Source organism: Pelodiscus sinensis, chromosome 19 (assembly GCF_052426305.1).
Source record: "Pelodiscus sinensis isolate ZL-2025 chromosome 19, ASM5242630v1, whole genome shotgun sequence".
NCBI classification, from domain to species: domain Eukaryota; kingdom Metazoa; phylum Chordata; order Testudines; family Trionychidae; genus Pelodiscus; species Pelodiscus sinensis.
In genome coordinates, this window is record NC_143070.1 from 26,678,914 (window position 1) to 26,704,265 (window position 25,352).

The 25,352-nt window shown below is 56.8% G+C and overlaps 8 non-coding genes and 1 pseudogene across 9 annotated transcripts; 4 read left to right on the top strand and 5 right to left on the bottom strand.

Annotated features, from left to right (window-relative positions):
- Positions 1 to 1,510: 1,510 nt before the first annotated feature.
- On the bottom strand, positions 1,511 to 1,583 carry TRNAF-GAA (transfer RNA phenylalanine (anticodon GAA)). Its single transcript has one exon. It is a non-coding gene; the product is annotated as a tRNA-Phe (tRNA).
- Positions 1,584 to 2,217: 634 nt separating this feature from the next.
- Positions 2,218 to 2,326, top strand: TRNAL-CAA (transfer RNA leucine (anticodon CAA)). The gene is made up of 2 exons: positions 2,218 to 2,255; positions 2,281 to 2,326. It is a non-coding gene; the product is annotated as a tRNA-Leu (tRNA).
- Positions 2,327 to 3,888: 1,562 nt separating this feature from the next.
- On the bottom strand, positions 3,889 to 3,961 carry TRNAV-AAC (transfer RNA valine (anticodon AAC)). The gene has a single exon. It is a non-coding gene; the product is annotated as a tRNA-Val (tRNA).
- A 1,008-nt stretch (positions 3,962 to 4,969) lies between these two features.
- TRNAM-CAU (transfer RNA methionine (anticodon CAU)) lies at positions 4,970 to 5,043 on the bottom strand. Its single transcript has one exon. It is a non-coding gene; the product is annotated as a tRNA-Met (tRNA).
- A 1,162-nt stretch (positions 5,044 to 6,205) lies between these two features.
- On the bottom strand, positions 6,206 to 6,278 carry TRNAA-CGC (transfer RNA alanine (anticodon CGC)). Its single transcript has one exon. It is a non-coding gene; the product is annotated as a tRNA-Ala (tRNA).
- A 2,868-nt stretch (positions 6,279 to 9,146) lies between these two features.
- TRNAR-UCU (transfer RNA arginine (anticodon UCU)) lies at positions 9,147 to 9,251 on the top strand. Its single transcript has 2 exons — positions 9,147 to 9,183; positions 9,216 to 9,251. It is a non-coding gene; the product is annotated as a tRNA-Arg (tRNA).
- A 2,146-nt stretch (positions 9,252 to 11,397) lies between these two features.
- Positions 11,398 to 11,491, bottom strand: TRNAI-UAU (transfer RNA isoleucine (anticodon UAU)). The gene is made up of 2 exons: positions 11,454 to 11,491; positions 11,398 to 11,433 (listed from the first exon to the last, which is right to left on the bottom strand). It is a non-coding gene; the product is annotated as a tRNA-Ile (tRNA).
- A 1,363-nt stretch (positions 11,492 to 12,854) lies between these two features.
- Positions 12,855 to 12,926, top strand: TRNAC-GCA (transfer RNA cysteine (anticodon GCA)). Its single transcript has one exon. It is a non-coding gene; the product is annotated as a tRNA-Cys (tRNA).
- Positions 12,927 to 14,647: 1,721 nt separating this feature from the next.
- Positions 14,648 to 25,032, top strand: LOC142821535 (zinc finger protein RFP-like; annotated as a pseudogene). The gene is made up of 9 exons (XR_016347366.1): positions 14,648 to 14,844; positions 15,670 to 16,210; positions 16,480 to 16,575; positions 17,297 to 17,527; positions 17,892 to 17,914; positions 18,639 to 18,751; positions 19,487 to 19,507; positions 19,789 to 19,815; positions 23,998 to 25,032. The product of XR_016347366.1 is annotated as a zinc finger protein RFP-like (transcript).
- Positions 25,033 to 25,352: the final 320 nt, after the last annotated feature.

Below are 25,352 nucleotides of genomic sequence, written 5' to 3' on the forward strand. Positions count from 1 at the left end.
GAACCAGGGACTTTTTGCATGTTAGGCAAACATCATACCTACTACACCACAGAAAGCCACAAAAGTGCTTAAACTTGGCTAACTATTCTGTTACTAGCTCTTTTTCCAGCACCATGATGGGGAGGGGAAAGCAACTTTTCATGGAAAATTGCTGTGAGCTCTGAGTCTGGCAATTAATCCCTATAATTAGTATAAACAATTAGTAACACACATACTAAATGGAAACAAATCTGCCTACAACAAGTCACAGCCGGAGAGATCTCTGAAAACATCCACTCCATATGCAGCCACAAATGTGATGTTAGAAATTATTTTAAAAGGCCTTGACAATAAGACAGTGACTATCATATTACATCTCTGTAAATCCATGCTGTGCCCACAACTTGAGCACTGACTGGAAATGTGGTTGCCTTATCCCCCTCTCCCTCTGAAAAAAAAAGAACCATATCTTTGCATTAGAAATTTCAGACAAGCACAACAAAAATGATGAAAGGGTTGGATCAGCTGCCACATGAGGCGAGATTGGGACTTTTCATCTTAGAAAGATGGAGACAAAGTGGAAATAAAATAGAGGTCTATAAATCATGGCAGTTGTTGAGACTGTACATAAGCAAAGGTATTTTTCTTCTTCCCATAATAGAAGAACTAAGGATGCGCCATGATATTAGCAGGTTGAAAACAAACAAAAGGAAGTATTTCTTCACACAACGCACAGTCTATGGCTATGTCTAGACTGCAAGCCTCTTTCGAAAGAGGCTTTTTCGAAAGATACTTTCGAAAAAGCCTCTTTCGAAAGAGAGCGTCTAGACTGCACGCGGATCTTTCGAAAAAGCAAGCCTCTTTTTCAAAAGAAAGCAGCAAGTGAGTCTGGATACTCTCTTTCTAAAAAGCCCTGTTTGCTTTCAAGAATGCCTTTTTTCAGAAGAGCACTTTCGAAAAAAGGCGTTCTTCCTCGTGAAATGAGGTTTACCACCGTCAAAAGAAAAGCCGCGTTCTTTCGATTTAATTTCGAAAGAACGCAGCTGCAGTCTAGACTCAGGTGAAGTTTTTTTCGAAAAAAGGCTACTTTTTTCGAAAAAACCCCTGAGTGTGGACACAGCCTATCTGTGGAACTCCTTACCAGAGGATGTTGTGAAGACCGGGACTATAAGGGCATGTCTATACTTGGAAATTATTTTGAAATTGCTTAAATTGACCTAATAACATCCACTCTAAGAAAATAGAAATAGCATGTCCTCAGTATGGGGAAGCCTCACAATTAGTCCGAGGCAGGCTCTGTTAATGTTCCTTCCTGGGGGCATGGAATTCAAAACAGAGAAGCAAGGCTGGGAGCAGCTGAAGCCAAGAGCCCTGTTATACTATGGCAACCATCTCTGAGGTGACATGAAATCCCCTTTCCTATTTCTAACCCTGAAATATCATCATTTTTATTATGTCATTCCCAGCCTCTTGATCTCTGACTGCAGATAGTAGCCTGCCAGAGACGCCAAGACCTATTGACTAAGGCTTCTACCAAAGCATGGAATTGAACCAGGGACCTTTAGATCTTCAGTCTAATGCTCTCCCAACTGAGCTACTTTGGCAACTGCTTCAAGGTGTCTGAGGCCCAGGCTTCTCTCAGGCATGTTCTGTCCCCACCAATATTCAAGCGAGATGCTGCTGCCAGTGGCCCTGCAAGGCAAGTTGAGTTTTGCCTGCCCCCCTACTCTGACTTGCACTTGGCCCCATTCCTGCCTCTCTTCCCGGGGTGTTCCAGTGGCTGAAAGGGACTGTGGCTGCCAATGCAGGGAAGAAGATGGGTGGGGGGTCATGCTCCCTCTGAGACTTTCCATCCATGGGCGGAGTGAGTTTCATAATGTGCACCACTAGTGAGGTCGTTTGCGCTTGTGCGGATGTGGGCTACTGTGGTACCTGCCAGTTACTCACAAACAGCTTAGCTAAATATAGCTTTATACTTTTATAGGAGAAAAAATACTGAAACAAGGGATGTCATTCCTGGTTACTTGCTACAGCCTTCGAACTCTGACTACAGGGCTAGGTCTACACTGGGAGGTTCTCGCGCAAAAAATCCTGAAACCCGGCCCCTTGTCCTATCATTAGAGAGATGGAAATGGGACTGTAGAGTGGCTGTTAGGCGGGGAAAGAGAGGTGCTCCCGCCGCCTCCCTGAGCAACTCACACATGTAAGAAAACTGCCATTGGAGGGGTCTGCATAGGTGTCAGGATGGCCGAGTGGTCTAAGGCGCCAGACTCAAGGACCTGTCTTTCCCTTAGTTGGCTGTTCTGGTCTCCAAATGGAGATGTGGGTTCAAATCCCACTCCTGACACATCCTCTTTTCTTATATCATCTCTTTTATGTCTAGAGAGGTGACCTCATAACCCCATTTCTCCTGACATTGTAGGAGCCCTTGCTCCTCCCACATGCTCATGAAAGCATTTCTCCTAGGCTGCATCTACACAGCAGCGTTCCTTGGGCATAACGGCCACTATACTGCAATAACAATGGGAGCATCTACACAGCAATTCCATTATTCCGACTTCTGTAACGCTCCATCCAGACCAGTGGCCTGAGGAGCCAGGAGGTTTCCAGGCTGCAGACAGCCAAGCCCACAGGCAAAGACAAAGCAAAGTCCCAGCCACTTCCTGCTCAGCCCAGCGGGGTCTCTGTGTGGCCCCCAGACCTTTTGTTTGCCGTTCCCCAGGTGCAGGGGCCCAGATTCAGCAACACTCACAGGCCCCACAGGAGGAGGCTGGTTTCCTGCTTCACCCCACGGCCCAGCAATGAGCCCACAGATTCCCCTTGTGCTCGGGGAGCCAGGTTTGCTGTGTGAATTGTGTGGGGGCAGGTAACATCAGGCCTGGGCACTGGGATTATTTACCAGTTTCCCTGGGGGCCCTGCTGTTTTCACAGCACAAATATCTTTCCCATCCCCCGAGTCGTCCCTTTCCCAAGCTGAGAAGCAGAAGTTCCATGAACTCGTGTGAGCTGCTGTTCCAAAGAAGAGGCATTTCCCGTGGAAAAGATGGCCAAGCCCAGTCCCCTACACAGAGCCCCAGAAAATACCAATGGACACTGGGCACTTGTAAAGCTCCCTCTCGGGCAGCGCTACGGAATGGATCTGGCTGCCCATCGGGCTGACTAACGCCATCAACAGACGAGTCCCCGTGAGACTTCTCAGCCCAAGTGCAGAGACTGTGCAGTCTCCCACTCCCAGCCCAGTGGCAGAGGGGCAGCGCCCTGAGGAGACGGGTCCCGAGCAGCAGAGACCTTTGAAGGGAACGGAGACGTAAGGTAAGAAGGAAGGAGAACAAGTCACCTCTTCCCAGGTGAGATGTGGTGGGAAACTACCAGACCCGGTGCAAGCTGAGCTCCAAGGACTGGTTCCTGCCCGATGGCTCCTTGCAGGGCCTGGCTTGAGAAGCACCAAGGAGCAGTGTGTGGCCAGGAGAAAGGGTACAGAAGGAACGTGGATGAAGGATCAGGGTGGGGGAGCAGGAAGAAGGGAGGGTGGCAAAGGAAGCTGGGTGAGCTGGGGGGGAAGAAAGCAAGGGGAACGGGGTGGCTGGGGTCTGGGCATGAGGCAGGACATTATGTGGCTTTGTGTCCACTTGCACCAAAGGCCACAGCCACACTGCCCTGAAGGTGCACAGCAATGGCACTTCCAGGGTGGGTCCTGGACTCTGTGGCTGCAATTACCTGGTCCCAGGTAAAGCACTGCTGAGAAGTCTCAGCCCCAGCCCTGCATCCTCCTATCTCAGCCTAACCTGCTGAGCTGTCTCCCACATGCTCCTGAAAGCCAGCACACAGGCCACCCATCCCTGCACCAGGAGGCAGGCCTTAGAACTGCCTTGTTGGCACCCAGGGGAAGTGCAATAATAGGAGATGCTGTGTTTCTGTCTGGTTTTGAACCAGGGACCTTTTGCATGTTAGGCAAATGTGATAACCACTACACCACAGAAACACACTCAATAGTATTTTCTGCTGCACTTAAACTTGGGCAAATATTCGGTTGCTAACCCTTTGACCAACAGAGATTGCTGCGGGACAAAGGAATTCTCTGTTGTCAGTTTTGTGCCCTCAGGAAGGGACCAAACTGAAGGAGGCCGGGCCCCCACCTGGGGACTCCAACCTAACCCCTGAGACCAAGGGGTTTACAAGCCAGAGAATCAAAGTTTGCTTCATTTTGCCCTCCCCCAACCCTGCAGAAACTCAAAGGCAACTCCACAGTCCCAGTGGCTGACGGAGAGGTGCATGTTAGAGCCTCTGCCCACTGAGCTGTAGCCTTCTGTGCCCAGGGAGCCAGACACCGCCAGGGTGGGAAGGCAGGAGGGAAATGGGGAATGGCTGAACTTTGCACGACAATGGTGTTGTCTGGGACCATAGAGTAGAACAGTTTAGAGGTGGGTCTGAGTAGGGCACCGTGGCTTAGCTGGCTAAAGCATTTGCCAAATAAACAGCAGCTCCTGGGTTCAGTTACCATTGGTGCCTTGTTGCAGCTTTTCCTCACATTTACTTAAGCCCTTCTGGGACACAGAAGAGGCCTCCTCTGGCCACCCATGGAACTGCTAGCTCAGGAAAAGGCTGATTGCAGAGGTGTGTGGGGAAGAAGGAAACCACAAGTCCCAAGAGGTTTCTCCCCCTCAAGTGAGATGCTCCTGATGCCCACAGACCCTGACTCTCCATGGCTGCAGGAGCTGCAGAGGTTGCACCCTCAGGCTCTCTAGGCCCTGACTCCTTCACACATTCACAAGTGTGTGTGGTGCTGACTCTCCTGTCCCAGTAATTGCAGTGAGAGCCCTGTTATTGCCAGTCACAGCAGCCCCTGCACTGGCTCCAAGCTTGTTGTTTCCTTCTTCCCAACATCCCTCCCCAGTCAGCCTTTCCTGAACCAGAAGTTCCATGGGTGGCCAGGGGAGGCCTCTTCTGTATCCCAGAAGGACCTAGGAAAATGTGAGCAAAGGTTACAACAAGGCACCACTGGGACTTGAACCCAGAATCTCCTGTTTATGAGGCAGGTGTTTTAGCCAACTAAGCCATGGTGCCCTCCTCCAAAGCCTCTTTAAAATGGCTCTTTATGTTTCCAGACAACACTTTTGACTCCCAAAGTGCAGCCATTCCCCATTTCCCTCCAGCCATGGAGTCCAGGCGGTTTCTGGCCTCCTGGGCACAGAAAGCTACAGCTCAGTGGGCAGGTGGCTTTGGCCTCCTTGCCCATGGGATGCTGTTGCAGGAAGGGCTGCTCAGCAGGGTCGGGGTTCACCTGTCGAGGAAGGGAAGAGTATTTGGGTGCAGACTGGCTAACCTAGTGAGGAGGCTTTAAACTAGGTTTGATGGGGGCAGGTGACCAAAGCCCACAGGTAAGTGAACAACATGGACACCTGGGAGATGGGGCAGAAATGGGAGAGAGCAGGGGCTGTAACCGCAGAGATAAATGAGGGACGAGGGACCACTGGGAAGCAAAATCTAATCTGTGTCTTAGATGCTCGTATAGACACATGGAAATGATGGGTAATGGGCAGGAAGAAGTTGGTATCACAGGGACGTGGTGGGATAATACACTTTATTGGAATTTTGGCACAGAAGGGTAGAGCTTGCTCAGGAAGGACTGGCAGGGAAAAAGGGAGGAGGAGTTTCCTTCGATATGAAACATGCAAACACTTGGCCTGAGGCAGAGTTGGACACACCAGATAGACTTCTCAGGACAAAGGGGTAAAACCCCAGGGGATGTCACACTAGGCATCTATTACCGACACCTCCCCAGGCAGAAGAGGTGCCTGAGGCTTTTTAAACAATTAACAAAATCATCCAAAGGGCAGCTGGTTTCACACACACTCAGCCTCACCCACAGCTGGGAGGCAGTTTGCAGGTAGCTGAAAAGAAACAGAAGAGGGGAAATGAGCCTGGCAGAACCAAGTCTTGGGATTCTTCTGTATCCAGATGTGCTAAGCATCTGGCAGCCATGCTCCCAAGTGCTGGTCTGTTCCCACCCTCCCCAGACAGGTGAATCCCCTCCGCTGGGTGTTACAGGCTGGACTTTGCCTGCCTGATTTTAGCCAGAGAACTCCTCCCTGTGAGGCAAACATGACACCCTCTGGACTGCAGAAACCAGCCCCTTGCCTTATGGAAGAGGGAAGGAGCCCCTGGAAGCACTTAGCCCCTGGCTGGCTCTGTCTGTGGAAAAGAGGAAGCAGCAAACATCTATCACTGGAGAATGTGGGCATCGATCCCACTGCCTCTCGCATGCGAAGCGAGCGCTCTACCACTTGAGCTAATTCCCCTGCCTGTAAGTAGCTTTTCCTGCCCCACCCACCTTGTTCCTGAGCCCACAATGTCCCTTCTGATAAACCCTCATCTAAAACTCAGCAAATCTCCAGAGAAGTTGCGGTTCCTTTACAAGACTCTGCACAGCTCAGTTCCAATCAGCCGGTCTTCCCTAGAGCCCGGAACATCGACCGTGGCAGCGTCGCTCTTACGCCCAGCGTAGACACGGCCTTAGAGTGACACAAACCAGCCCCAGACACATTCCTGGCTAGGACCAGTCACAGTCTGGGCTCAGTGAGGGTCCGTCCTACCTGAGACGTGTGTGACACAAAAGCCTCCTGTTCCCTGCCCAGTTCCCAACACTGGCTGCAGACCCCGCGATATTTGGTGCCTTGGCTGCTGTCCCTGCTGGCAGGGAGCTGTCCCGCACCTGCAGTTCATCCGCCTCCCGGAGAGGCAGCAGCTCTGTGAGGGGGAGAAGCCGGGGAATTTCCCTGCTGTGTATAAAACCATCACTGCCGGCCCGGGCTGGGCCAGTGCGCTGGCATCCCTCATGTCTGGAGCATCTGCCAGGGAAAAACTGAAACCACATCAGGAGATAAGGGGTCAGGGTCCCTCCTGGCAGGAGCTATAGGGAATGGGGTACCTCTACTTCTCCCCAGCAGGAAATACTGGGTCAGGGGTCCCTCCACCCCTCCCCAGGAGGAGCTATGGCACCAGGGGACCCTCCACCCCCCAGCAGGCGCCAATGGGTGCCATGGGGGCTCACACACAAACAGGGTCACACGCCCTCAATATCGGTGCCCAGGGCAAAACTCGCTCTGCTCCTGGAACAGGAACAGTAACTAGCAGTGAGGCCCCTCCCTGGCAGCACCGTGTCAGACGGTTTCTTCTCGGCCTGGTGCCTCCTGAATGCCGGGAGGAGCTGCCTGGGTCGAGGGGCTGCAGTTCCCTGGAGAGAGGGGCTGGCTACATCTACCCTGCAGACTTCTTGCTCAAGAACTGTTTTGTGCAAAAGGTCTTACACAACAGTGTGTCCACACTCCCATGTGCTTTTGCACAAGAGAAGTGCTTTTCTGTAAGAGCGCCCATGGCAGTGTGGACGTTCTCCTGCGCAGGAAAGCTCTGATGGCCATTTTAGCCATAGGGCTTTCTTGAGCAAGAAACCCCTGTTACCCATCCACACTGCCTCCTTGTGGATGAGTTATTGCACAAGAGGGCTTATTCCTCGTGGGGAGAGGAATAACTCTTGTGCAAGAAGCCCTGTTGTCTGATGCTGCACTATAAATTTACATGTGCAAGAACGGGCCTGCAGTGTAGACGCTCTGCAAGTTTTTGTGCAAGACCATCTGCTCTTGCACAAAAAGCCTGCAGTGCAGACACAACCCTGGAATGTAGACACAGCCTGAGAGAGACAAGGAAAGGAAGTGGCCAGAACCTCCCCCCGGCAGGCTGGTCCTCAACAGGGTGGGTGAGTCTACACATCACCCTTACCTCAAAGTGAGCTGTGCAATGTGAGCGGGCTGCCCGGGACCCCCAGGGGAAGGTCTGTGGGGAGTTTCCAAGGCAACAACAACATTTCATAATCTACACTCATGTGATTGTGATTTATTCCTCCACTAATAAGTGTCTCTGAAGGGATGAGAAATGCAGGGCCCAGGTGCAGGGAGCCGGGTCACGTTCTCCTGCCTGAGTCTCTGTCCTGGCTGAAGCCTGGCGACAAAGAGAAGAGGCCAATGCAAACAGCCCTATGGCAGCGAGGGAGTCAGTACGTGGGTGCATGGAGCAGGGATCTGGGGACAGAGCTGGGCTCTAACTCATTAGGGCTGTGTCTACACTGGCATGAATTTCCAGAACTGCTTAAAACGGAAATACTATTCCGTTTTCAGTTTTTCCGGAAAAGGAGCATCTACATTGGCAGGCTGCTTTTCCGGAAAAGCCCTTTTTCCGGAAAAGCATCTGTGGCCAATGTAGACGCGCTTTTCCGGAAACGAGCCCCGATCACCATTTTTGCGATCGGGGCTTTTTTCCGGAAAAGGCTACTGGGCTGTCTACACTGTCCCTTTTCCGGAACAGTGTTCCGGAATAAGGACTTATGCCCGAGCGGGAGCAGAATAGTTTTTCCGGAATAGCGGCTGATTTTGTACAGTAGAGCATCGTTGCTTTTCCGGAAATTCAAGGGCCAGTGTAGACAGCTCGCAGCTTATTCCGGAAAAGCAGCTGATTTTCCAGAATAAGTGGCCCAGTGTAGACACAGCCTAGGGGTGTGTCCCATACCTCAGAATAAGCGATGCAATTGTATAGCTTATTTTGAGTCAATTTTGAAATAGCTTATTTTGTAATTTGGTGCTGACTACACAGCACTTAGTTCAAAATAAATCGCTATTGCGAAATGTCCCTCACTCCTCCTGCCATGAGGTTTGCAGGGACGTTGGAATAGTGAGCCCGTTATCGTTTGAAACAAGGGGCTTGCTCTTAAGACATGTCTGTGTGATATGAGCACCATGTTCTAAACTTCCGAGCTAGCCGGCCCACGGGTGTCAGTCCCGCAAGTGTCCCTTTCAGAAAGGAGCCTCAGGCCGCCACAGAAACCTTGTGGGGTCTAGAACAAGGTGGGTGGGGTAGGTGAGGTGCTCATATGCAGAGAGTTAACTCAAATGGGAAACCCCTTGCTTTGTGTGCAAAAAGTAGTGGGGTTGATGCCCATGTTCTCCAACTGCAGCTTTGTCCTGGTTTCTAGTTTTCAGTGTTGGGGGCTCAGTGACCCCCATCCCTCTTCCTACGTGCTCTCCCAAAAGAGACAGACCTGGCTCCCTTTCCTTTTCCTGCAGCAATTGCCAAGCTGCAAAGCAGAAAGTGGAGATATCAACACCAACAGTCCATCAGGCTCTGTGGTGCAATGGAAAGCATGTTGGACTTCTAAGCTGTAATAGTTAATGTGAGCCCAGCTAGTCATTCAAAGGCTGTGGGTTCAAGTCCCACCAGAGTCACTTTAGCTGCTTCCTCATTTCCAGGATGCAGCTTTTACAGACCAGGCAATCCTTAGGCTGACACTGGGGTGGGCTGGCATCCTGGCAATTCCCAGCAGACCCCAGTAAGGGTGGAGGGAAGGGCTGGTATTTGGGGGTTGTTCTGAGAGGCTGCAGGTGCCAATAGACCCTCCATGTCTCCTACCAGTGCTGTGCAACACGCAGGCTCGGAGCTTTGCTGGAAAAAGCACCAGTCTAGACGCAGATCTTTCAGAAAATAAAACCTTTTCCAAAAGATCCCTTAATCCTTATTTTAAGGGTTTATTTTCTGAAAGATCCGGCAAAGCTCCGAGCCAGAAAAAAGCGGAAGCCATTTGTATGCAAATGAAGTATTTAAATCCCCGCATCATTAGCAATTGCGATGTGTCTAATTTGCATCCCTTTTACGGAAAAGGGATGCAGTCTAGACACAGCCTTAGTGTAGATGTAGCCTCTGTGAGTTACCAGCAGTGGGGCTGTTAGTGTCGGCATCTAACTAATTGCACCATTAGGCCATGTCTTCACTCAGGTGGTGATTGCTGCTGCAATCCATCTCCCAGAGCTTGATTTAGCATGTCTAGCTAAGCCTCACTAAATCAAACCCCTAGGGTACCTCCTGCTCTTTGCTACTATCCTACTCCCACTGTGAGGACACCACCAAGCTCAACTGAAGGTAAAAACAACTCCAGATACATGTTGAAGAATAGTGGGAAGAAAAGACCCATTGACCTGGCAACAAGGCACCACTGGGAGTTGAACCCAGGATCTCCTGCTAACCAGGCAGGTGGTTTAGCCAACTACACCATGGTGCCCTCCTTATAAGCAGTCTTAAAACTGTTCTACTTTATGGTTCCAGACACTCCCTTCCCATTCCAAAGTGCAGCCGTTCCCCATTCCCCTCCAGCTCTTGCCATGACTCAAGGCCTGCGCAGCCCAAGACATTTGACTGGCAGCTGGTACCCAAAACCTTTTTGTCAGTTGTAGCACCAGGCCCCAAAGGGACAGACCCAAGGCAGTCGCCTGGTCCTAAGGCCGGGCCTGCAGCCAGGGGGAGGGAGAAGAATCTCTCCTTTCAGCTGGAGTTGAATCAGCAACCTAAGGGCACTTACTGAGCTCCCGCTACAGGCCTCTGCTCTGCCAGCTGAGCTATGGAAGGTGCCTGGGGCAGGATGCTTTGCCCAGGTGGCCCTTGGACGAGTGTCAGGGCAAGAGCCCCCCGAAGGGGACGGCCTCCCAGGGGAGGGGCAGAGGAACCCAGCAGCACAGGGGTGTCACAGGCGCTTCACCCGCAGAAGGACCCTTGAGTGATCCAGGCAGAAACGCCGCGTCTCGCTCCCTGCAGCTCCCCTTGCTGCCCTGGCAGGCGCTGCCCCTTCTCCCACTGGCCTGGGCCTGGCCTCCCTCCCCCGCCCGGCACCACAGAAAGCCCCTTGGCGTGAGCCTGGGCAAGCCAGAGGCCTCAGGCCTGTCCCCTCTGAGGGGCTTGTGCCTCGGCCTCCTCTGCCCTTGGTGCCGGCTCTCCCGGCTGCCCCTGAGCGCTGCTGGCCAAAGGAGGCAGCAAGGCAGGAGAGGGGGGAGGAGCAAGTCCCGCTGAGGCCGACAGCTCGGGCTCAAGCCTCCAGCCTCAGCACAAAACCTTCAGCCGGGCCCGTGTGGCTCCCTCCTGCCCCCGCACACGCTCACAGGGGGAAACGTGCCCCATGTCCCATCCCCGCGCCAGGCCTGGGCGACGGGCTCAGCCCTCAAGCAGCCCACAGGGCCTGTGAGGGACGGACTGAGAGCAGGGCCCCACGGACACCCCCCCGTCCTGCCTCACTGGCCTGTGTGCGGCGCTGGCACGGGACAGGCAGGAACGGCAGCCGGGGAGAAAGCAGCTTGGACTGACGGGCGAGTCTCACTTGCTGACCAGACTCCCAGCCCTGGGCTCTGGGGCAAGCCCAGGGGGGCAGGAGAGGGGGTGTGAAGAAATTCCAGGGGAGGGGGAAGAGGTGACCCAGCCCTCCCCTCGTCAATTTTTTTTCTTTTTTGCTCAACAAGTTTTGCTGCTATTTGCGGGGGGGGGGGGGGGAGGGGGGGGAAGATGAGGGAACCACTGCAAGGGGATGACCCAGCAGGGACTAAAAGTGAGTGCTCCAGGTGAGGTTTGAACTCACAACCTCAGCATGTCTCCTACAAGTACTGCCTTATAAGTACTGTGCGCTGACCCATTGCGCCACTGGAGCAGATATTTGCAGTGCTTCTTCAAAGTCCTTAGATTGAAAAAGTCAAGAAGCACAAAGTGGAATTGAAGTTTCTGCTTGTGCTCTTGTTCTTTCTTTTCACAGGCAGAGCCAGGGGGCTCCGTGCATCCAGAGACCCCTCCCTCTTCCTCCCTGGTCTCTGAAATAACCCTCCTTAGTGGGGCACAAAGCTGCTGGGAGTGGTGGAGGCCAGAGCACTAGAGATGAGTTGCACGTGGGTTAGTGCTCCCTTTGCACATGAGAGGTAGCAGGATTCACTCCCATCTTCTCCCACCTTCTCGCTGGTGCTGAGGGGCTGGCCCCTTTCCTGCTGCCCCATCTCTTATTCCCACTCTTTTTCCCACAATGCACTTTGTGCAGGGACCATTGGTCTTTGTTCCAAGGCATGTGGCTGGGAGCCAGGACCCTTCCCAAAGTATACAACTCCCCCGACCCCCGTTCTGCTCACACTCTCTGCCCTGCAGCTGTGATGGAATCAGTCACGTGAGCACAAGTCTGCTCACAAAGCTCTAATGGGCCTCACACAAGCAAACCCCCCCCTTAGTGAACCTCAAGACAAGGAAGCAAAAAAGCCTGGAGCACGAGGACCTCCCAGCAACCACCCCAGCCTGTCCCACTGAGATTTAAACTCAGATTGGAGGATTCAGAGTCATTAGTGCTGCCCCTTACACCACAGGACCTAGACAGAAGGCCTGGGGTAGACATGTGGGACACTCAGCTCTCAGACTGGCTTCTGCACTCCTGGCTTCCCTCCAGCTGCTTCATCTCTCAGGACTGTCTGGCTACATCTACACGGCACGTTTATTTTGGAATAAGCTATTCTGGAACAGTTTATTTGAAAATAGCACGTCTACACTGCAGGGAAACCTCAAAATGAGTCTGAGGAGGCTTCCCTAATGTAGACGTGTTACCTTGATTTAGAGCCCCAGGTTGAATAACTTAGAATGGCCCTAGGGAGGGGATATTTTGAAATAGCAGAAGTGGAGCATGTACACGCGCCTCATTTTGAAATAGCTATTTCAGAATAGGCATTTTTCTGCATACAGTGAGGTCTACAGAAGTTGGAATCAGCCTTCCGTTATTTCAGAGTTATTTCAAACTAACGGAATTGCTGTGTAGACTCTTGCCTTGTTATTTTGGAATAACGGCCATTGTTCCAAAAGAACTTTTCTGTGTGGACAGAACCTCTGTCCTGCCCCAGTTCTGCTGCTTTCAGGAAAACTCCTTGTTAGGACCAGTCACAATCTAGGGTCAGTGAGGGACCATCCCAGCTGAGATGTGTTACACAAAAGTCTCTTGTTCACTACCCACTTGTCAATACTGGCTGTAGACACTGTTCTCACATGGGGGTGTAGCTCAGCGGCAGAGTGTTTGACTGCAGATCAAGTGGTCCTTGGTTCAAATCCAAGTGCCCCCTGGGAGAGTGTTGATTCAATGAAGACATTTACCTTTCTTGAATTTCCATTGTATGTGAACTGTTTAAATCTGTGGTCACCAACAGGTTGATGGCAGGGCCTTGAGCAGTGGCTTGCAAGGTGTCCTGTCTGCTCTGCCCCCATTTCCCTCTCACCCCCAAGAAGCTCCACTACTTACCTCCAGTGAAAGTGGAGGTAGTGTGGGCTTCCTGGGGTTGGACAGAAGTCCTACAGCTCAGTGCCACTTTGGGAGATTCCAGAAGTGCACTGGCTGCTCTGCTGAGTGTACTGCAGGAGGGATGGAGCATGGGCTCCCTGCACTGCACAGGAGGGGTGAGTCAACCCTGCAGGAGGCTTCCCTGCACTGGGGGGTTGGCCCCAGGGGCAGGCAAGCACTGGTTTCCCTGGGGGGAAATCCTTGGAGAAAGGAGATGTAGGGGACTCTCTGCCTCTGCCTCCACTTGCTCCCCAGCTGCAGAACTCTGTAACTCTGTTCCCCCCCCCCACAAAATGTATATGTAGTATATGTATATATAAATGCTTCATTATAGATTTAGATTTAAATAGCATGATTCATGCATAAAAACCAGAAAACAGACAGACCATTTATCCATTTATTTCAGAACTATAAACACGTGATTTTATGTATCGCATAGTTTAAAAATAAACTGTTCATCAGAGTGTGTAAGTAAGGGCTGGGGATAGCAAGTGATGGACAGGAGGAGAATAGAGAGGGCAGGGCTCCAAGGCAGGGGTGGGGCAGTGGAGCTTTGCGTGTTCGGAGATTTAAAAAGCGACCTTGGGTGTGAAAAGGTTGGGGACCCTGCTCTAGTAGCACCTTAAACCCTAAGAAAACATGTCGATGGGATCGTGAACTTTCGTGGGCACAGCCACTTCTTCAGATGACCGGAGTGTTAGAGTCTAGATCCCAGAATAAATAAGGCAGGGGAAGAAAAAGAGAGACACGCTAGGTCTGTACTACACCCTTTTCCCACAAAAGCTTATGCAAATGAAGCTGTGCTTCATTTGCATAATTAATTAGGGACCACTTTGGCACAAGAGGTTTTTTTCCTGAAAAACTGAGAAAGAGCCGCTCCTGCACAAGAGGGTCCCAGGCAGGGGCAGTGGCCGGTCTCTGCAGCGGGGGTCCCGTTGCCTCACATGCAGCAGCTCCTAGGCCAAGTGCAGCCTGTAACCCCAGCGGGGGGACTCGCCTGCCCGGGGAGGGCGGGAACAGACCCGCACTGGGGAGCCTGGCACAGCTGCGTGGGAGGGGCATGAAAGGACCCGGGGGGGGGGGGGCAGCAAAGGCACCAGTTGCCCCGCCCCCACCTTGTCAGTTTTATTTGGTGTCACGTGATCTCTACCCCCCCCCCCGCCCAAGCTGCCCAGTTGCCCCGCAGCGATGTTTCTGCCCCGCCCCATCTGACACATCACCTGCTGCGCCCGCCTCCTCCCGCCCACTTCACCTCAGCGCCTCCGAGTCCTCCTGCCCCGCCCCCGCCCCCGCGCGGCGCTGACCAGAAGCCGAACCAGGCGCGCGGCGAGTAACGGCCCCAACGGCTCCTTCAGAATTCGCGCCACAGAGTCAGACGCCCAGGCGGGCGGGGCAGGGAGCGGCGGGCGGGACGCTCTGAAAACCCGGCCGGCGCGCGGCAGAAGAAGGGGGGAGGGGTAGGACCGCGCGTGCGCGGCGGGTCAGTGACTCCGGTCTGGCATCCGCGCCCGGGCTTAGCTCTGACCCGGAGCTGCCTGGCCCCGCCCCCGCCTCGCGCGATTGGGCGCCCGGGCCGGGCGGCAGCAGCGAATGCAGGGGGCGGGGCCGGCACCGCGTGTCACGACGCGGGGGGTTCCGCACGTGCCGCAGAGCTGGAGCGGGGGCGCTGCTGCGAGTTCGGCCCGACGGGGCCTTTCCCCGGGGTGAGAGCGGGGCGGGGCCCAAAGCGGGTCACAGCCCGTGTCACAAGGGGGCAGCTGGGGGGGGCACAGAGCCCCCTGGGGCCCATGGGCCTGAGCTTGTGGGGCCCGAGGGGAGGGGAACTCGAGGGCCTGGAGCAGGGGCTGTGGCCGCTCTGGGTCCTGCCCTGGGGCGGGGGGGCCCTTATCACCCCCATTCTCCTCCCCACCTGGGGCAGTAGAACACCCTGTTGGGGGGGGCAGCCCCGACTTAGCTGCTGGGGGACACTGGCCCCCAAATGGGCCCTGTCTCTGATGATCATTAATGACGGGGCGAGTCACGGGCCTCAGCAGCACCCCAGTATGATTCAGTGCAAAGGGGAACAGAATTTGATTGTGAAACATGAGGGGTAAATGGGGGGGGGGGGATTAATCCCACTGCCCCTTCAGGGTCCCTCCCCAGGCCCAGCTCGCTGCAGGGGACACAGTCCTTCAGCTCCTGCCTACGCCTATAAACAGGAGCACCACCAGCTTCTGGTGCCTTAAGAAACCCCTGGCCCTGTAGCATCAGAGAGACTAGCAAAAAATCTGGAGAGTGTCATGAGCTTCCGTGGCACAGCCCACTGCCTCAGACGGCAAACACGGAGCAGGGGGAGGTGCCCATGAAAACTCGTTGATTTTTAAGCTTCTTTTAGTTACAGACTAACACACCTCCCCCTTTTAACCAGGCAAGGGTCTGTGTGTCTGTAACTGCCTGGGAGTTTTCTTAGGTAGCTTGGTGCTTATTTGGGGTATTTCTGAGGGTCTGACTTCTGTGGCGGGTTTTTTAATTTCTGCATTTCCATCCAGCAAGTGTGATTGGCTCCGAGTTGTACAACCTGCTTAGAAAAAAATAAAGCAGCTTGAACAGGCTACGCTGCTTCCTCTGATTGGGAAACAAAACCAACCCGCAGGGCGGGGTTGCAGAGGGGCCATGGCTTCCGGGAACCTGGCCAGGAGCTTCCAGGATGAGGTGACATGTCCCATCTGCCTGGAGTATTTCACAGACCCAGTGACTATTGAGTGTGGGCACAACTTCTGCCGGGCCTGCCTCAGCCAGTGCTGGGGGGAGTTGGAGCCCAACTTCTCCTGCCCCCAGTGCAGAGAGACCATCCCACACAGACACCTGCGGCCCAACTACCAGCTGGGGAACCTCGTGGAGCTGGTGAAACGCCTGCGGCTCCCGGCAGGGCCAGCGCCCGAGGGGCAGCCAGGGTGCGAGAGGCACCAGGAGGCCCTGAAGCTCTTCTGCCAAGAGGATCAAGCCCCCATCTGTGTGGTGTGCGACAGGTCCCGGGCTCACCGCGCGCACACGGTGGTGCCCATCGAGGAGGCTGCCCAAGAGTGCAAGGTAGGGACCAGACTTACAGGGCAATTTCTCTGCAGCGCCAGAGCCCCCTGCGTGTTCTGACCTGCCCTGGGTAGAGCCAGGGGCCTTCCCGGGAACACGACCCAGCCACATGGAGCTGGGCCAGGCCCAGCAGTGCTGCTGGGCAGTTACCAAGGGCTGGAGGGGGGGGGGGGCCTGCTCCCCCTGCCTCACTGCTCCGTGGCGCTGTTCTCGCTGGGCACGAGCCAATGGCTCCAAGCAGCCCCCAGAGCCGCTGTCTGTGTTTGCAGGAGCAAATCCTGAGCCGCCTGCAGCGTCTGCGGGAGGAGAGAGACGCGCTCCGGGGCCTGGAATCCGACTGCGACGAGGAGAGCGAGAGGCTCCTGGTAGGTGCCCGGCCCTGCCCAGCCGCTTTGCATGGTGGGGGAGGAGCAGTGACAGCATCAGGCGGGTCTCTGTGCTGCCTGGTGTCTGGGTCCTTCAGAAGGTTAAAGGGTTTCCATGGTTAATGCAGGGACACAGCTCAGGGTCACTTCAGTGTGGGGCGGCCTCCGCTCACAGCTACCTGGTATAAATCAAGAGTGACCCTACTGGGGTACAGGTCAGGCTCCTCTGTTACCCTGGTGCTAGTTCCCACTGGAGTCAGTGGGGTTTGGGTCAGACTCTTGGGGGACGCTGGTGTTAGTTCCCACTGAGGTCAGTGAGTTCACCCCAGGCTGGCTGGGAGCAGCCTCTGGCTCTGCCTTTCTCCCATGGGGGGCAGGGGTGAGGCCTGTCAAACTGCTCTGTATGCCCAGCTGTGGCAGGGTCAGGCTGAGGGAAGATCTGTGCTGACCCCCAGGTGTGAGTGTCAGACACCCCAGGGATACCAGCAGCTGGCTTGGGCCCCATTTCCCACGGCCTAGGCTGCACCTCAGTCTGTTGGTGCAGTGATGGGGGTTGGGGTGATTTTCGGTGACATTTTTGCCCTGGGACAAGCCCTGGGCCAGGCCCAGCCGTCCGGGCAAAGACACGGAGTGAAACGCTCTGCGCAGCCCGGACAAGGCCCTGCCACTTCTCACGGCCCCGCTCACCCGCGACCCGGCCCCGTCCGCTCTGCGCCCCCAGAGGCAGACGGACGTGGAGCGACAGCTGGTGGGTTGGGAGTGCAAGCGGCTGCGGCAGTTCCTGGTGGAGCGAGAGCGCCTCCTGCTGGCCCGGCTGGGGGAGCTGGACGAGGAGATTGGGAGGAGGAGGGAGGAACACGCCGCCCGCCTGGGCGAGGAGATTTCCCGGCTCAGCGCCCTGATCTCAGAGCTGGAGGAGAAGCATCGGCAGCCGGCGCTGGAATTGCTGCAGGTGAGACGGGGGGTCAGACACGCCTGGAGCCCAGTGCAGGGAGGGGTGCCCCTGAGTCACTGGGGGCTCACAGGGTAACTCGGGGGGGGGGGGGGAGCAGGGCCCGGGGTGGCTGCAGGGCCGGGGCCCCAGGACTGCAGAGAGGCAGGAGTTTGAGCCATTGGGAAGGCTGGTGAAAAGCTGCCCCCCCCCCTCCCGCAAAGCAGCTGGTGAAAAGGGCTTGACTCTCCCTAGCACAGCCCTTCAGTGGGTCTGCCACCTGGGGGAGCAGCCTGTGGGGCAGGGGAGCAGTGTGACCTCTGTGGGGCAGGGGCCGGGCTGGGCCATGGGCAGTGACTCTCTGCTCTGTCTCCTTCCCCTCTAGGGTGTGAGAAGCGCCGTGAGCAGGTACGTCCGGGCTCCGTCTGCCCCTCACCCCCGTCATGCTGGGAGCAGGCTCAGAACCCAGGCAGTGACTGCAGCCCCAGCCCCCCACCATGGGCCTGTCTCACCCTCTGAACCCTGCCTCCTCCGTACCCACCACCCTGAGGCCACTGCCGGGGTGTGATGCACCCTGGGAGGGGACTGCCCCACAGCTCTGGGCTGGGGAACCTCCCTGGGACCTGGCTGGTTCAGGGGGTTATTAATAGAGCTGAGGCTGGTCATCCCAACGGCCCAGCTGGGACCCGGCCCCAGCTTTGGCATGGCCCATGGGGGGCCTGTGGGGAAAGAGCCAAGTGTCCCAGGCCAGGCCTCGGGGGGGTGGGAGTTTCCTCATCCGGAGCCTCCACCCCATGGAGAGTGACCCGGCCCCTGGGGGCTGAGCGGAGAAGCTGAGGAGTGGCTGGGCCTGGAGAATGGGCCCCTCTCTCAGCCCTGGGAGCGGCCCAGCCAGGTCCTAGGGGGGCACATGGGCCAGGCCGGGTGTGTGGGAGCTGGGCCTGGTGCTGCCTGGGCTGTTTTCCCTCTGGCTGGAGAGAGGCCCCCAGGCCTGGCCTGGCAGGAAAAACCCCCCTGAGCATCCAAGGTCCGGGCCCTGTGAGCTCTGCCTGTGGCCCAGCCCCCACCCGCTCCTCTGTCTGGCTTTGAGGGGCTGAGGCAGGAGACCAATAACGCCCTCGTGTCTCTGCAGGGGCGAGGAGGCGACGTCGCCGCATCCTGCGCCCAAGTGCCCGGAGCTGGAGCGGAGAATCCGGGACTTCCCAGGAGAGAACAGTCTCCAGGGGGCCGTGACGGGATTCCTGGGTACGGGGCGGCGCTGCTGGGGGCTCCTCTCTCACTGTCTGGGGATGTGGGGAGGGGCGTGGAAAGGCCCAGCTGGGTCCCTGAGACCCCAGGGTCTGCTCCTGGGGGGCTGGCGGGTTCCTGGGCAGGGGGAGCTGCACTGAGCAGAACGGCAGGATCCCAGAGGGACGTGGATGGTGGAGAACAGGCGCAGGAAGTGAAGGTGCCTCCCTCGCTGCCCCGGTCCCTGTGGCCGCCCCCTCCTGCTGCCAAGCAGAGTCCCCCAGCCCAGCCTGCGCGAGCCCAGGGGCAGGGGGGGTTTCTGGGGACGCTGGGAGCTGGTTGCCGTGGGAGACGACGTCACAGACTCAGGGCCCGAGTCCCAGCTCCCTGGACGTTCACGGAGCCTCCCTAACTGACACCAGCCACATGCCTGGGCCTGGTGTCTGAACCCCTTGGGCCAGATGCTCAGAGCTGGGCAGGTGCCCAGTGAGTCACACAGGGGCCTGGCGGGAGTTTCAGCAGCCCCGGAGCAGCTTGGGCCCCGAACTCCCACTGGTGCCCATAGGAGTTGGGCACCTCCCCTGTTCCAGTGCGTGTGAAATCCCAGGGGCTGTGTGGCTGGGGGTGGAAACATCTGAGAGAAGCTGGCTCTGGGGCCTTGCTCCCCAGGACCCTCTGGCAGCGCGGGGCAGAGCTGGGCCGTGAGCCCTGGGCACTGCCCCCCCACTGATGGGTTTTTCTCTTCCCTTCCAGGGGCGCTGGCTGCGGAGAGAGGTGAGGATCCTGGGGTGCTGCCCTAGGGCCGGGCACCGCAGCTGCTGGGAGCCTGTTCCCCCACCTGGAGAAGCCCCATGGCTGGGCGGGTGTAAGGGAATCGGCGCAGGGGGGAGTCCAGCCGGGGAGCATGGGACAGAGCAGCCGAGGGGAGTCAGAGGCTGTGGGGAGCCAGGGCAGAGCTGGGGGTGGTGGAAGGAGCCAGGACATCCCTGCTCCCGCTCCGGGGGGCTCTGCGGTGGGAATTCTCACCTCTCTCTCTCTCTCTCTGCTTGTTCCAGGACTCAGGCGAGCCCGAGGATTTGCAGGTAATTGGCTTTGCACTGGTGTCGGTGACGCCATCTCCCGCTCTGGGGAGTGACTGGCTCCCGGAAGCCTCCCCCCCCCCCGCCTCCGGCACTGTGCCAGTGCTTCAGGCCTAGGAGATGGCCCGGCCCTTGGGAGAGCAATAACACCAGACCCTTGGGCTCACCCCAGTGCAGGGACCCCACAGGCAGGGGCTGGGAGTCAGGGGGCCTCACACACCCTGCTGGCAAAGCTGGAGCCTGGGGAGGGGCTGGGGGGTGTTATGGAGCCAGGTTGTGACTCCAGAGCTAAGGCCAGGAGCCGCTTCTCACCTGAACCCTCTCATCCCCCCTCGGTCTGGGGCAGGAAGCGGCTTCCTGGCAGGGTCCCCTCGGCGCTCTGCAGCCTGGGGAGAAAACTCCGGGCGTGTCCAGCCAGTGGGGCTGGGCCCAAGGCAAATCCAGGGTCTGTCTTTGGGCCCTGTTTCCTGTTTAATTCAGCTTCATTTTTGCACACGAGGTTTTTGCGCAAAAAGGCACCATCTAAACCTCTCCTTTTATGCAACAGTCTCTTGTGCAAAAAGCGGCTGCTCGTTAATTATGCAAATGAGGTGTGGCAGTATTCCATGCTTTGCCTCATTTGCATATTTCTTGCACAAAACAGCGCAGTAGCCAAGGGGTTTGTCTGCTCGGCCCAGGGCAGTGAGTCTCCAAGCCGGGGGGAGCACACAACAGAGGGGTGGCTGTGTCAGCACAGGCCGGGCACAGGCCCTGATACCTGGGGGGGCTCAGTAGAGAAGGTCGTGTGAGAACAGCCCCCAAGCTCTTCAGGGCTATTTAGTGCTGGGGCACGAACCCCATAATCAGTGTCTGCCCCTCCCAGCTCTGGCACGCGCTGCCCGCCTGTGTAGCCAAACCTGCCATGTCTGCAGAGCCTGGTGTGAGACCCCCAGCGCGTCTGCCTCAGGGCTGGACGAGGGGAGCCAGGAGGGTGTCTGGGGCAGTTGCTAGCTGCCCCCCTGGGCTCTGGGAGGGGCTCTGTGGCCAGTGCCGGTGCTAGGAGATGCCGGGGCAGCGGCAGAGGGTCTGTGCCGCTCACAGGGCCCAGGGGACACGTCGCTCTGGGCAGAGAGTTCAGGCTGGAGCCGAGTCTCTGGCAGCCGGGTCTGTGGGCTGAGATCAGGGCTGGGGGGATTTTCCTGGCCAGGGCACATTTCACAGCCGCTCTGGAGTGTCCCAGCTGGTGCCCTGAGCCCGGCCTGCCCATCATCACGAGGGGCTGGGGCTGGGGACAGTCCCTCCCTGCCAGTCACTGGGCCAGGGCGCCTCAGCTGCCCAGAGTCCAGCCCCCAGTCCCAGCGACCTGCAGTTACTGACCCATAACTCAGTGAGGGGAGGGGCACGGCCCTGGGACAACAGTGTCTGAGGCCGTGGGAGCCGGGTTCCCTTGCACTGATGCAGCTGCCCCCGTGCAAACCCCCAGTGCAACCACATGGGTGTGAACTGGGACTGGCCCCCAGGTGAAGGGGGCAGGAAGTGGAGAAATGGCCACTCCCTCATACTCCACTCATTGGCAACAGCCCATTGGTTTGCAGTTGCACTCCCCTCCCATCCCCCGCTGCCCTGCCCCTCCTTTCAAGTAGGAATAAGGGATCTTGCGGAAAAGGGTTTATTTTCCTCAAGATCCCGTCTAGACTGGCGCTTTTCTCCGGCAAAACCCCGAGCTGGAAAAAAGCGGCAGCCATGTTCATGCAAATGCCGCGGGGGATATTTAAATTCCCCGCAGAATTTGCAATTCCAACTGGTCTCATTAGCATCCCTTTTCCGGAAAGGGGTGCCAATGTAGACACAGCCTTGGTGCTGAGAGATCCCCTCCCCCAGGCAGGCCCAGCCCAGCTCTGCTGCTGCCCGTCACTCAGACACTAAAAGGGTCCCAACATTTCCTGACTCCACATGGTACCTCAGTGGTTTGTGCCCAGCCCCAGGCAGAATGGATCCGGGCAGCCCAGCTCTGTGGGCCGGGCCCCAGGCAGGGCAGGCGTGTCCCTGTCAATACAGGCTGGGCCTGGTGCCTCTCTCACGAGCTGTTGGAGGTGGGAGGCTCACTCATGCCCTACTTACAAACTAGTGGGTTGGCAGCCAGACTAGCCCCACCGGCACAGACAGCAGCCAGGAGAGCTCGTCCGGGCCCTGCTGACACACCCGCCCTGCGCGCTCAGGGGAGAGTCAGGAGCTGCCCAGCGGATCAGCAGAGCGTTCACATGGCCACAGCCCGTGTGTCTCCTGGGCGCGCCGCAGTGCACGTCATAAAATGTATTCTGCACACGGCTAGGCACAGTTGGAGGGAGCACTGGTGTACACCCCTCGGGGGTCCTAGGGAAATCCCGGCTGGAACCTGCCCCTCCCTTCACCCCCCTCTGTCCTCATGGTGCCTGTTTCTCTTGCCCCCATGGTCTCCCTTCTTCCCTTCTCATCTGCCCCTCCCCTTCCCTCTCACAGCATCAGCCTGTCCCCTCCCTCCCCCACCCTGACACCTTCCCACCCTTCCCCCGCTCCTCCTGCCCTTTCCCTTCACTGTCTCCCTTTGGCCCCTGATAGCCCTGGTGCCTGCTCCTCCCTCTGCCCCATTGCTGCCACCCCATCTGCTCATCCTCTGCCCCCCATTCTTTACCCCTCCCCCTGATAGCCCTCTAGCCCCCTGGCGCCCACCCTTCCCTCACCTCCCCACCCACTGAGGATCAGACTGTCCACCCCGCCCCCATCTGCCTTGGTACCTTCCCCATCCCTGTCCCCTGGCATTTACTCTCCCCTGCTCTCCCCTTGGTGCTTTCGCTTTTTCCTCCTGCCCTGCTCCCTCCCCTCAGCACAAGCCCCTTTCCTCTCCCCACCCTCACCCCTGCTGCCTGCCCCCTCCCCTCACACTCCTTCCACCGTCCCCTTAGTTCTCCCCTGTCCTCTGTCTCCCGATCCTGCGCCTATCATCCCCCTCCAGCCCCTGGTACAAGCCCCTCTGGTCACTGCTCCTTTGCCTCCCTGAGGCCCCTCTCTGCCTTCACCTCCATCAGAATCACAGAACTGGCAGGGACCTCGAGAGTCATTGAGTCCAGTCCCCGGCCCTCATGGCAGCACCAAGCACCATCCAGACCATCCCTGACAGGTGTCTGTCCAACCTGCTCTTCAATATCTCCAAGCATGGAAACTCCACAACCCCCCAGGCAACTTATTCCAGTGTCTCACCACCCTGACAGGCAGAAAGTTTTTCCTCCTGTCCAACCTCAACCTCCCTAGTTTAAGCCCATTGCTGCTTGTCCTGCCCTCAGAGGCCAAGGAGAACAATTTTTCTCCCTCCTCCTGTGACACCCTTTTAGATACTTGAAAACCGCTCTCATGTCCCCTCTCAGTCTGCTCCTTTCCAAACCAAACAAGCCCAATTCCTCCAGCCTCCCCTCCTAGCTCAAGTTCTCTCGACCTTTCATCATTCTTGTTGCTCTTCTCTGGACCCTCCAATTTCTCCACCTCTCTCCTGAAATGTGGGGCCCAGAACTGGACACAAGACTCCAGCTGAGGCCTGATCAGCGCAGGGCAGAGCGGAAGGACGACTCCTCGTGTCTCGCTCACAGCGCTCCTGGGAATCTGCCTCCCTGGGGCCTGCTCTTCCCTTTGCCCCTCTGCCTACCTGGGGTCTCCTCCCTGGGCCCCCCTTTGGGTCCTGTGGTGTAGGCCCCACCCCATCTCTGCCCACATCTCCTCCCCACTCTCCCTCCCTAGAGCCTGCCCTTCCCCACACCCTTCTGTCTGCCTCTGTGCCCCTCTGCTCCCTTCCTCCCCCTCTACTCCCTGGTGTCCGCCCCTCCCTCTGCCCTCCTGAGGACTGCCCCTTCCCACACCCCTCTGTCCCCTTGTGCCTGCTCCTCTTGCCCCACATTGGCCCTATGGTTGCTCTCTGCCCCATCATCTGCCCCTCCCCTCTCCTCTCCTCTCCTAGTATTACCCTGCCTCTCCCCCCACTGACAGCTTCCCATCCCTCCCCCGCTCCTCCTGCCCTTTTCCCGCTCTGTGTCTCATCACCGGCAGAGGGGCCCTGACTCCCCTCAGACAATAACACCCCCCCCCTGCACAGCGATTAACGGGGGGGCAGGTTAATTTCCCCCTGACCCCAGGGACCTGCCCCTGCCCCCGGCCCTGACTCTGTGACTCTCTCCCCAGTGGACGTGACGCTGGATCCAGACACAGCAAATCCCAAACTCATCCTGTCTGAGGATCGGAAACGTGTGAGACTTGGAGACATGCACCAGGATCTGCCCGACAACCCCGAGAGATTTGACCCTTGTATCTTTGTCCTGGGTGCTGCAGGCTTCATAGGCACGAGGTGTTACTGGGAGGTGGAGGTGGGAAACAAGACCGGCTGGACTCTGGGGGTTTGCAGGGAATCTGTGAGCAGGAAGGGGAAGGTCATATTCACACCTGGGAACGGATACTGGGCCGTGTGGCTGAGGGACGGGGGATACAAGGCCTGCATCTCCTCCCCGACCCCCCTCCCCGTGAGCACCAGGCCTAGCCGGGTGGGGGTTTTCCTGGACTACGAGGCGGGCGAGGTCTCGTTTTACAATGTGACTGACAGGTCCCATCTCTTCACCTTCACCGGCACCTTCTCCGGGACGCTCCGCCCTTTCTTCTGTCCCGGTCTCAACGCCGGGGGCACCAACGCGGCTCCCCTGACCATCTGCCCGGTGCCGGCCCTGGCAGGAGGGAATCCCTGCTCCTGACAGTGACCCTGCGGCACCGACTGGCCCTTCCTCCTAGGGGCAGGGCTTGGATACTGCAGGTACCTGGATGTTTTGTGCCAACCAGTCACTGCCCCTTTCCCTTTGCAACTGGAGCTTCCACTGGAAAACCCGACACCTGGCAGCCCAGCCCAGGCTGGGTGAATGGGACCCCCTGGCTGGAAGGAGCCCAGGCTGCTTTCCATCCCCTGTCCCAGGTTTACTGCACCCAAGCACAGGGTGAGGCTGGTAAGAAACACGGCCAGACAGTGGGTGGGGTTTGCTGCCCTCACCTTGCCCCGTCCCCTGGGCCAGCGTGCGCAGATGGTACGGGACGGGGGAGGGGACCTCACTTCTCTCAGTTTTCTACTGCTGTGAAATCTCAATGTCAAACATGAAAGAAAAAATGTCTTCTAATTTAGAAGCCTGTCACTGTAAGAAGGTGTCGGCACAACATTTTCCTTTAAATTTTAACAGTTTTTTATTAAAAATCAATTTTTAGAAATGGAATTATTGACCTTTATTCTTCCCTCATGTCTATATCAACATCTGACAGGTTCACATTTGTATATATCATGTGTATTTCAGCTGTGACACTTCAAGAAATCCAAAACATTTCACTGAACCCAATTCATTATGGCAGTATCAGACTGTTCAGTCACAATGTCCATGTGTCATAACCAGCACAGCGCTACACGTGTGTGACTCTCCCTCACTCTCATCTTGATTGGCTCTCTCTAGACAGCAGAGCACATACACCCCATACAGCGCTGCACCTTTGAACATTCATAGGTGAAA